The sequence below is a fragment of the Schistocerca cancellata genome, chromosome 9 (genome assembly GCF_023864275.1).
Source record: "Schistocerca cancellata isolate TAMUIC-IGC-003103 chromosome 9, iqSchCanc2.1, whole genome shotgun sequence".
Taxonomy (NCBI): Eukaryota; Metazoa; Arthropoda; class Insecta; order Orthoptera; family Acrididae; genus Schistocerca; species Schistocerca cancellata.
Genome location: NC_064634.1, coordinates 144,044,859 through 144,057,228, shown reverse-complemented (window position 1 = coordinate 144,057,228; position 12,370 = coordinate 144,044,859). Strand labels below are relative to the sequence as shown.

The window sequence follows — 12,370 nt, the reverse complement described above, 5'->3', positions numbered from 1 at the left end:
GTTCTCTTGGGTGGTGAGTCGTCGACAGGTATCGAAACAGCTTACAGCGTACCCCAGGGAAGCGTGTTGGAACATTTACTGTTCATATAGTACATGGGGCGATCAAAAAGTTCCAATGCGGGTATACAGGGTGGTCCATTGATAGTGACTGGGCCAAATATCTCACGAAAGAAGCGTCAAACGAAAAAACTACAAAGAGCGAAACTAGTATAGCTTTAAGGGGGAAACCAGGTGGCGCTATGGTTGGCCAGCTGAATGGCGCTGCCATAGGCCAAACGGATATCAACTGCGTATTTTTAAATAGGAACTCCCATTTTTAATTACATATTCGTGTAGTACGTAAAGAAATATGAATGTTTTAGTTGGACCACTTTTTTCCCTTTGTGATAGATGGCGCTGTAATAGTCACAAACATATGGCTCACAATTTTAGACGAACAGTTCGTAACAGGTAGGTTTTTTAAATTAAAATACAGAACGTAGGTACACTTGAACATTTCATTTCGGTTGTTCCAATGTGATACATGTACCATTGTGAACTTATCATTTCTGAGAACGCATGCTGTTACAGCGCGATTACCTGTAAATACCAAATTAATGCAATAAATGCTCAAAATGACGTCCATCAACCTCAATGCAGTTGGCAATACGTGTAACGACATTCCTCTCAACAGCGAGTAGTTCGCCTTACGTAATGTTCGCACATTAATTGACAATGCGCTGACGCATGTTGTCAGGCGTTGTCGGTGGATCACGATAGCAAATATCCTTCAACTTTCCCCACAGAAAGAAACCCGGGCGCGTTACATTTGTTGAACGTGCGGGCCACGCTATGGTGCTTCGACGACCAATCCACCTGTCATGAAATATGCTATTCAATACCGCTTCCACCGCACGCGAGCTATGTGCCGGACATCCACCATGTTGGAAGTACATCGCCATTCTATCATGTAGTGAAACATTTTGTAGTAACATCGGTAGAACATTACGTAGGAAACCAGCATACATTGCACCATTTAGATTGCCATCGATAAAATAGGGCCCAATTATCTTTCCTCCCATAATGCCGCACCATACATTAACCCGCCAAGGTTGCTGATATTCCACTTGTCGCAGCCATCGTGGATTTTCCGTTGCTCAATAGTGCATATTATGCCGGTTTACGTTACCGTTGTTGGTGAATGACGCTTCGTCGCTATATAGAACGCGTGCAAAAAATGTGTCATCGTCCCGTAATTTTTCTTGTGCCCAGTGGCAGAACTGTACACGACATTCATAGTCGTCGTCATGAAATTCCTGGTGCATAGAAATATGGTACGGGTGCAATCGATGTTGATGTAGCATTCTCAACACCGACGTTTTTGAGATTACCGATTCTCGCGCAATTTGTCTGCTGCTGATGTGCGGATTAGCAGCCACAGCAACTAAAACATCTACTTGAGCATCATCATTTGTTGCAGTTAGTGGTTGACGTTTCACAGGTGGCTGAACACTTCCTGTTTCCTTAAATAACGTAACTATCTGGCGAACGGTCCGAACCACTGGATGATGTTGTCCAGGATACCGAGCAGCATACATTGCATACGCCTGTTGGGCATTTTGATCACAATAACCATACATCAACACGATATCGACCTTTCCCGCAATTCGTAAACTGTCCATTTTAACATGGGTAATGTATCGCGAAGCATATACCGTCCGCACTGGCGGAATGTTACCTGATACCACGTACTTATACGTTTGTGACTATTACAGCGCCATCCATCACTAAGGGAAAAAAAGTGGTCGAACTAAAACATTCATGTTTCTTTACGTACTACATGAATATATAATAAAAAATGGGGGTCCTATTTAAAAATACGTACTTGATATCCGTTTGGCCTACGGCAGCGCCATCTAGCGCGCCAACCTTAGCGCCATCTGGTTTCCCCCTTCAAGCTAGACAAGTTTCGTTCTTTGTAGTTTTTTCGTTTGATGCTTAATTCGTGAGATATTTGGCCCGATCACTATCAATAGACCACCCTCTATAAGCACCAAAATGTAGGCATTGGATTAGTGTAACATTCATGTCTTTCCGACGTGCGTGTGGTGAACTCGGAAACGTGAACTATGACGACGTTATTACCAAATCCGTCCAAACGGGATCAACGTATTATTTCTTTTCTCGACTACCGAAAAACCGATAGATATCCATTGGAAAGTTAAGGAGGAGTATGGGACAGCACGGCAGTCAGAAGCCACCGTTGTGGAAAACTACGACAAGGGGAGCCGCTGATTCGTGATAATGCACGTCACGACATCGCAAATGTCGTAACGCAGAAGCTACGCCAGCTCAAATGGAAGACACTGGAACAGCCGCCCTATAGTTCTGGTTTCCCCCCATGCGATTATCACGCTTTCGGTCTCTTAAAAATAGCCCTGAAGGGTCGGCGATACCTATCGGACGAGAATGTGCAGTAGTCAAGGTTCACACAGCAGGACACGGTGTAGTACCAAACGGATAAACTTGGTGCGTCGGTGGCGTGATTACCTCAACGCTCATGGCGAGTTTGCGTGATTGACATACCGATTCTAGACTGTACGAGCTTCGAACGGAAACTTTTTGATCGCTCGTTATTGGGGTGTTAGGTTTAGAAGTGCTTACATTTTTACTATTGACTGAGGACAGTGTACTGTACAGCACTGCGTCAGTACTTATTTCGTTTGCGGACTAATATTTACAACATACGGAAATGACTGACAAGAAGAAGAGAGAAGGATGACAGGACATCAGGGTATAGTTTCCATGGTTTTAGAGGGAGCTGTAGTGAGTGAAAACTTTAGGGAAAGGCAGAGATTGTAATACATCCAGCACGTAATTGAGGTCGTAGGTTGCAAGTGCTACTCGGAGATGAAAAGGTTGGCACAAGAGAGGAATTTGTGGCTGGCAGCGTCAAACATCAAACCAGTCAACCCCCCTCCCCTCCCAATACGCACGGCACAAATAAGCCACTAATGTTTATTTTTTCCTAGGCAGCAGGTCAGGTACTGAAGCCCGGACGCAAAACGGATCGCCTGTACTGACAGACGTGGTCCATTTCGCAGTGCAGTTACGACTCAGGAAAAATATGAGGTAGTAAATTATACGTTGCGTTTGTTGGAAGGTTCTTAGACACAGACACACACCTCTGTACCTAAACCCCTACACCCAGTATATAAGTGACCTTGCACACAATGGTAATAGTAACTTAAGACTTTTCATATATGATGCAGTTATCTATGATGTAGAACTACCTGAAAAAAGCTGTACAGATATACAGCCACAGTTTGATAATATTTCAAAGTATTATAAAGCTGTGCAAATATTCAGCAACATTTTGATAAGATTTCAAAGTATTGCAACTTCCTTTAAATCTAGAGATATGTAAATTGCGCACTACGCTAAACGGAAGCAACGTAGCTAGTAGCCTACGACTAAAAGCTCAGTGACTCACCACTGGAATCAGTCAACTCATACTGCTGGTTTTGTTGTATTTTGTTTTAGGTTTCAGTCTGAAGATTTGTTTGATGCATGGTTCAAATGGCTCTGAGCACTATGGGACTTAACAGCTGTGGTCATCAGTCCCCTAGAACTTAGAACTACTTAAACCTAACTAACCTAAGGACATCACACACATCCATGCCCGAAGCAGGATTCGAACCTGCGACCGTAGCGGTCACGCGGTTCCAGACTGCGCGCCTGGAACCGCGAGACCACCGCGGCCGGCCTGTTTGATGCATCTCTCGACGCTAGCCCATCCCACAGTTGCTGTAAGAAGACACGATAGGAGTCACGCGCAGATGTGTTACGAGCGATTATTTCGTCGCTTTCACCCTCTCGCCTCTAGCTACCTTATAGAAGCTTATAAACACGACGTGCACACGTTTCACTCATATGCAGTTGCAAATACAATTGGGGTTCTTCCATGTTATAGAGTGTTCCTATTATTATTATTAAATTTTGCATTAGGTAGATAAATAAATTTGCCTTCGTTTAAAAACATAAGGCTTTATAAGACATACAGTCTAAAGACGCAGCCCTTGCAACAGCTTCAGATGATCAAAGGGTAACCATTTGTTGTTGACAGCAGAAAAAGAAAAATCCTGAACCGCGTTCTGGAAAACTGTCTTATTTTAAGTATACCAGAATACGCCGAGAGAGACGCTCCTCTAAATCTGCTTTCTCTTGCCTAGCTTATTTTCTTTCACTTTCCACAATTTCCAATTGTTGGCACAAACGTACATTGGAGCGTTTACAGCATTTTTTATTTTCATAGTTAATGTCCTCTCGATTAGATGGTAATAAATTTACCTGTAAAATCTCTCTCCTTCTTTACGGCATGTTCGTTTACGTGCAATAGTATTTCTCATTCTTAGGTTCGTAGCTGCCCCTGAATCAATTCTGCAGACAGCAGGTACAGAACTGGCAAAACATTAGGCTTCAAATTTTGTTTCAGAGAAAGATTCAAAAGCACATTTTTTAAATGCCTTTCATAATCCCCATCAATAAAATATACAAAATGGAAATGAGCGTTTACTGGGCAGGTCTCGCCGCCTTGGTGCAGGTCTTATTACATTTGACGCCACATTGGGCGACCTGGGCGCCGGATGGGGATGAAATGATGATGAAGACAACACAACACCCAGTCCCTGAGCGGAGAAAATCCCTGACCCAGCCGGGAAACGAACCCGGGCCCGTAGGACGGCAATCCGTCATGCTGACCATTTTTTTTTTTTTTTTCGATATAGTTCGTTGCGTTTGGTCTCGGCGGACGTCACAAGGCATCCGTTCAAGTTGATCGTTGATTTCTTGAGTCAGTTTTTTTATTACAGAGGGCGAGCAGCCCTCTGACCGCACATGCTGAGCTACCGTGCCGGCACCACTCAGCTGTCGGGGCGGACAATAACATATACAGAAGACACGCAAGTACACTCCTGGAAATTGAAATAAGAACACCGTGAATTCATTGTCTCAGGAAGGGGAAACTTTATTGACACATTCCTGGGGTCAGATACATCACATGATCACACTGACAGAACCACAGGCACATAGACACAGGCAACAGAGCATGCACAATGTCGGCACTAGTACAGTGTATATCCACCTTTCGCAGCAATGCAGGCTGCTATTCTCCCATGGAGACGATCGTAGAGATGCTGGATGTAGTCCTGTGGAACGGCTTGCCATGCCATTTCCACCTGGCGCCTCAGTTGGACCAGCGTTCGTGCTGGACGTGCAGACCGCGTGAGACGACGCTTCATCCAGTACCAAACATGCTCGATGGGGGACAGATCCGGAGATCTTGCTGGCCAGGGTAGTTGACTTACACCTTCTAGAGCACGTTGGGTGGCACGGGATACATGCGGACGTGCATTGTCCTGTTGGAACAGCAAGTTCCCTTGCCGGTCTAGGAATGGTAGAACGATGGGTTCGATGACGGTTTGGATGTACCGTGCACTATTCAGTGTCCCCTCGACGATCACCAGTGGTGTACGGCCAGTGTAGGAGATCGCTCCCCACACCATGATGCCGGGTGTTGGCCCTGTGTGCCTCGGTCGTATGCAGTCCTGATTGTGGCGCTCACCTGCACGGCGCCAAACACGCATACGACCATCATTGGCACCAAGGCAGAAGCGACTCTCATCGCTGAAGACGACACGTCTCCATTCGTCCCTCCATTCACGCCTGTCGCGACACCACTGGAGGCGGGCTGCACGATGTTGGGGCGTGAGCAGAAGACGGCCTAACGGTGTGCGGGACCGTAGCCCAGCTTCATGGAGACGGTTGCGAATGGTCCTCGCCGATACCCCAGGAGCAACAGTGTCCCTAATTTGCTGGGAAGTGGCGGTGCGGTCCCCTACGGCACTGCGTAGGATGCTACGGTCTTGGCGTGCATCCGTGCGTCGCTGCGGTCCGGTCCCAGGTCGACGGGCACGTGCACCTTCCGCCGACCACTGGCGACAACATCGATGTACTGTGGAGACCTCACGCCCCACGTGTTGAGCAATTCGGCGGTACGTCCACCCGGCCTCCCACATGCCCACTATACGCCCTCGCTCAAAGTCCGTCAACTGCACATACGGTTCACGTCCACGCTGTCGCGGCATGCTACCAGTGTTAAAGACTGCGATGGAGCTCCGTATGCCACGGCAAACTGGCTGACACTGACGGCGGCGGTGCACAAATGCTGCGCAGCTAGCGCCATTCGACGGCCAACACCGCGGTTCCTGGTGTGTCCGCTGTGCCGTGCGTGTGATCATTGCTTGTACAGCCCTCTCGCAGTGTCCGGAGCAAGTATGGTGGGTCTGACACACCGGTGTCAATGTGTTCTTTTTTCCATTTCCAGGAGTGTATTTGCAACGGAACACGTGTTGATACGCTTACACACATTTATCCATTTTGGTTTCGCCCGGTTGTTCTTAGGAATTACGTGAACATAATTCTTAACTTTCTTAATTGTGTGCAGTGGTTAGTACGAGTTGCCCTCACACAGCAGATCATTATGTTTCACTGAAATAATTCATAACTTATTCTCAGAGTCCTTTGATGAACCATTGTCTGTAGCCTAACCCTGCATTCAAACGCCAGTCACTGATGATGCTGTTATACATAAAGAAGTCGCCACGCTGGAAAACTGCAGGGGAACGTAGGCTGTCCTGCGGTAGAATCGACGTTTGGGACGAGGACTTGTGGTTGACCCTCAACGTAAACAAGCCTAACTGAAAACGCTGACTCCGACCACAAGGCTCGGCGGGCACAACGGTACCTACCGACTACCTTGTTGTCCTCTCCTAATGGCGTCATTTAGTGCGGTGTGGACGGTCATAGGGTCAGCTGTCTCGGCAGTTGTCAGTTTTAGTGACCTGAGGCCGCTGCTACTCCGTCAAATAAATCCTCAGTTCGCATTATGAGGCTGAATGCACCCCGTTTTAGTTCTCTTCCCACCGAAAAGTCCCTGGCATTACCAGGAATCGAACCAGAGTTCTCTGCATGGTAGTCAGCTGTGTTGACTACACATATATCTACTGTGCAAGACTGTTCGTCACTTCATAAGTACCGCAACGTACATCCACTTCATTCTGCTTTCTGTATTTAAGTCTCGATCTTCCTCTATAATTTTTATCCCCACAATTCCTTTCATTATCAAACTGATGACTCCTTCATGACTCAGAATGTGGCCTGTCAGCGGATTCCTTCTGTTAGTCAAGTTGTGCAATTCGATTTGGTACCTCCTCATTAGTTAGTCCATATACCTATCAATCTTCAGCATTCATCTGTAAACCAGATTTGAAAAGCTTGTATTCTCTGTGTGTCTGTGTATCGTCTCGTTTCACCCCTGCACAAGGCTACTCTCCAATAAATATATTCAGGAAGTACTTCCTAACACTTCAGTTAATATTAGATGTTAACAAATAGTTTTTTTTAGAAATTCTTTCCTTGTCAGTATATTTAAAACACTTTGAGAAATAAAGATAGACAAAAAAAAAGAACCGCGGTGTACTGTGAAGGAATGTTTAGAGTGGGACCGAAATCAGTATATGTGATTACTTGTACAGATAAATAAATGATTACAATTTCAGAAGAAGTGGATGATTTATTCAAGAGAAAAATATCCAGAAATGGAGCAAATCAGTAATTCATTGGTCCACCTCTGGCCCTTATGCAAACAGCATCGGCTTGGTGTTGATTGACAGAGTTATTGGATGGCCTCATGAGGAATCTCGTGCCAAATTCTGTCCGACTGGCGCGTTAGATCGTCAAAATCTCGAGCGAGTTGGAGACCCCAGCCGATAATGCTTCAAGCTTTCTCAACTGCCTAGAGATTTTGCGACCTTGCTGGCTGGGGTCATCATTTGCTAGTCCGTAAATATGCACAACATCTACCGACTTTCGTCGCATTCGGATAATTCCTTCGTGGTGCGTATTTTTTCTTTTTTTTTCTTTTTTTTAAATCTTAGAATGTAACTTCTCTGCTTCGGACATCATCAGTTATTTTTCTGCCCAAATAGCAAAACTCATCTCCTACTTTTAGTGTATCATTTCCTTATCCAAATCGCTCAGAATGACCTGATTTAATTCTATTACACTCCATTACCGTTGTCTGATTTTTGCTAACATTCATCTTATAACCTATTTTCAAGACACTATCCATTCTTTTCAACTGCTCTTCCAAGTCGTTTGTCGTCTCTGACAATTGCAAAAGCCACTGACAACCCTCAAAAATCTAGATCTCCACACTGAACTTTAATTCCTTTTCTAAACTTATGCATGGTTCTCCTCGCAACTTGCTGAAAGTACAGGCTCAATAACGTCGAGGACTGACTACATCCCCGTTTCACTCTTTTCGCAATTACTGTTATCCTTCCGTACAATAGTGCAGCCTATATTGTAACGGTTGTTGTTGGCTATAGGGCTGGCACCTCATGCTCCATCATGCGTTGCCTGCATCTCTCTTCTTTGGCCTCTGATTTTAAGCACTGGATCACACCATGATAAAGTGAGAAACAAAACAGATTAGCATATAACGTAGCAGGTCGCCACAAGATTTCGTTTTTAAAAGGCGACAGACACCTTTGATAAGGTTAGGCCTAACGATATAATTATAAATGAAATGCATTCTTGTAATCAGTAGTTTATTCTGCAGACCGAAGTAGCCGACTGTTAGTTGCTTCTTAACATGAAAGAAGATAACAATAAGATTACAGATCTTATATCTACGGTTCTAAGTTTAGGAAGCATCGCTGCACTAGATCCAGTTACGCATACGGTCATCCACAGTTAATATAACTTTCCTGCTCTACCTCTCACCACCAAACACATACATTACCCACTTGTGCTACCAGAACACGTCGTTTTCCCAGCTCGGCCCGGCACTACATGCTAGGACATGTCTTTTTCCCATCACGGCCCAGCACGGAATGACTGGATACCGGACGGTACACCTTCCTCTATCCTTCGGATAGGGTGAAGGTACCCAAGCCACTGCCCAGTCTAGCTCTCCGGCGGTCGCTTAAAATTTTCAAATGGTCAATTCTGACTTGTATGTAATTTGGCGCGCACTGAACGTTCGAGCGGCAAGCAGGGTTGAGGCCCCAAGTTCGTTAGGCGGCCACAGCCAGCGCCCAAGCCTCGGACGGCCCTTGGAAGGCGTAGCTGGGTGCCAACTCAGGCTTCGCCGCGCAGCCTGTATCGTTGGAACACCCTGCAGCCATATAGTTCTCATTGAGCAGTTTTACTCCTGTAGTTCCACTGTAGTGTCGCGGAATAGTAAAGAGTTGGAAACGTGGAATATTGTCAATGTTTCGTTGCCTATGCCGAGAGCCAGAGGCAGTAGGTTAGCCAAGAGGTAAGAGGATTGCACATGTATCGGAATGTGTCGTCACGCAGGGCAGTCACCTGGTTACACACAACAGGCGAGAGAGAATTGCTTAGCACGCGGATTTGTGTTAGACGGAGACTTTCATAGAGTGTAAGACAGAGGTATAGTCAGCTGTACTGCATTTCATAACTTCGCGTAAGTCTGCCATAACAACACGTAACTCTGTCACAAGAACACCTAAGGGGCGAGTACGACAGATAAATCAGCAGTATAAGTGGAACGAATGCGTTCATTACAAACTAGAATGACGTCAGGACGTCGCTCGTGCTTCCTTTAAATACGCCAGCTTTGACAGCAACAAGGCACTCGCAGTAAGATGTGTACTGGGTCGCTATGTAGCGCTCAGATCGGTGATCGACATGTTAATCCTTATTAAGGAGATGTTGCAGTAAGAGCGGCCCATCCAGCAGCAGACATGAGGGGACAGTACCATGCTGGTCCTCTCTGCTGCCGCTGTCAATCATCAACCCAGGATTAGCAGACATCGTGGCAGACTCGCCCGCCGCCAATGATGACCACATCATTGAGCCGTCGTCGAGAGCGTGCGCGGCCTAGGCCCTGTGCATCCGCCGTCACAACCGGGTGAGCTGACGACGCTGGGGGACTGCAGCCCGTTCCGCCCGTCCACCGCGGACGAGCCACCAGGAGGAGCAGGGAAGAAGACGGGGTGGGATAGAGTACACTCCGCACTATGAGAATGCTTCTCATGCCGACAGTGCCGGGACTCCAACCCAGAGCCTCCTACGTGCAGTGGCCTGCTGTCCACTGCCGAGCCGGCGGCACTGCGCTAGCAAGACTGTGCGGCCCGGAGCTGGTGTCATCGCTCCAAGTCAGCGAGGACTCGGGGAAGATCGTTGATATCACCAAGCTCAGGCAGCCTGTGTTACACGGGCCACATGGTACTCAGCAGGAATAAAGGTGTCATGAATTAATAATGTTTCTTTGGCGTTTCTGATGTGTCCACAGTCATTTCCTAGCATCCTGACAACTGGAGAGGTCACCGCTCGGCCTCCATCCATCATAGGCGACTGGGACCACCGGGGCGCCTACACCACCTCACTCTAGAAGAACAGAGATTAAAACTGTAATCAAAAGGAAACTAGTTCCGTGTTTACGAGATATCAAGCTGATAAAACGTTTAGTCATATCTTTGTGTCTGAAAAGCTCCATAGATCATTGTTAAAAAAACGGAAGAAATGAAAACTAGGAAAACAGCTAGAGGAACACTGGCTGAGTATTTGGCGCAGTGAATGACTGTAGTACGAGGGTTGGAATTTTAATAGTGGCAACTATTTATTTACAGCTCATACAAAATACATACGTGTTTCAAAGTTTTACTGACCTTCAAAGTAGTCGCCAGCATTGTGTATAACCCGTTGCCAGCGATTTGGATGGTGTAGGATACTTTTAGCCGAGCCAGTTGTGTTGAAAGTTCGAGCGGCGCAGTCTGTTGCCTGACGAATTTGTAGCAGTTCTGAAGCGAATGCCGTGAAGTGTTCCCTTCAATTTACATCTACAGCTACATATATACTCTGCTAGCCACCAAGCAGTGTTTGGCGGAGGGCACAATTCGCGCCAAAGTCATATTCCCCCCCCCCCCCCCTTCCTTTCCACTCGCGGATCGCGACTGTCTGAACGCCTCAGTACGAGCTCTAATTTCCCTTATCTTTGAATGGTTTAGAAATCGAGTTGAACTCACGAGGGCTTAAGTTACGGGAGTGCAGCAGGTGGTATAGCACTTAGAAGCCCCATCAGTCAAACAAATCTGTAACTGTACATGCTTGAGCATTGTCACCTGCCAGGTTAGCTGAGAGCACTAATGCACTGCTTCCTGGACTCGGGTAGGCCCCAGATCGAATCTGCCTGGCGGATTAACGACGTGGGACTGTGTGTTGGCCAGCCTGGATGTGGTTTTTAGGCGGTTTCCCACAGCCCGCTAGGTGAATACCGGGCTGGTCCCCACATCCCGCCTCAGTTACACGACACGCAGACATTTGTAACACTTCTGCACTATTTCATGATTTACACTAGACACAGACAACTGGGGTACACTGATTCCATCCTGGGCTGTATGGGGTGGCGGTAGGAAGGGCATTCGGCTACCCCTTTAAATTAATCTTGCCACATCCATTTTAACCACGCCGACCCTGAAAACATTGCGGGACTAAGGCGCAAGAGTAAGAAAGAAAGAGAGACATGCTTGAACAATGTCCTGCAAAATGATGCTCAGGTCCTTCAGGAAGTGTCATCACTTCTGTCTCTAAGCTGGTCGTAGGTTGTGTTCCAAAATGAACAACATAGAGACAGAAGTGATGACACTTTTTGCAGGACCTGACCATCATTTTCCAGAACAATGCTCAAGCATGTACAGTGCAAGCTGTTAGTGATTTGTCTGACTGATAGGGCTGCTAAGTGCAATAACACTTACTGCACTCCCCCAACTTATGCCCTCCTGAGTTCAACTCGATTTCTAAACTGAACGAAACATTCATGGCATTCGCTTCCAAACTGCTACAAATTCGTCGGGCAATAGACTGCACCGCTCGAACTGTCAACACAACTGGCACTGCTATGAGTATTCTACGACTTCCAAATCGCTGGCAACGGGTTATACACAATACTGGTGACTACTTTGAAGGTCAGTAAAACTTTGAAACACATATCTATTTTGTACGAGCAGTCAATAAATGGTTGCCACTATTAAAGTTCCAATCCTGTTATATACAGGTGTGGTAAACGTAAGGACGAAAGTAACATTCGCACAATCATTCACTGCCAAGTAGGAAAGGTCTATGAAACTTGAGCCATACACACAAACAACTGCTAGAGTATAGTATAGTACAGTATAGGAGGTAACTGAAAGAGATACACAGTGAGACAAACAGAAATGACACTTTTATTCAAAGACAATAATTACACTTAAGTCACCGTGAGTCATAGTGGTTCCCTGGACATTAGATTGGCGGAACATGG

General features: G+C 46.3%; 1 protein-coding gene across 1 annotated transcript in view; it reads right to left on the bottom strand.

Moving 5' to 3' along the window:
- LOC126101443 (lysosome membrane protein 2-like) overlaps positions 1 to 12,370 on the bottom strand; it is a 225,405-nt gene that overhangs the window by 48,572 nt on the left and 164,463 nt on the right. The window lies entirely within an intron of this gene.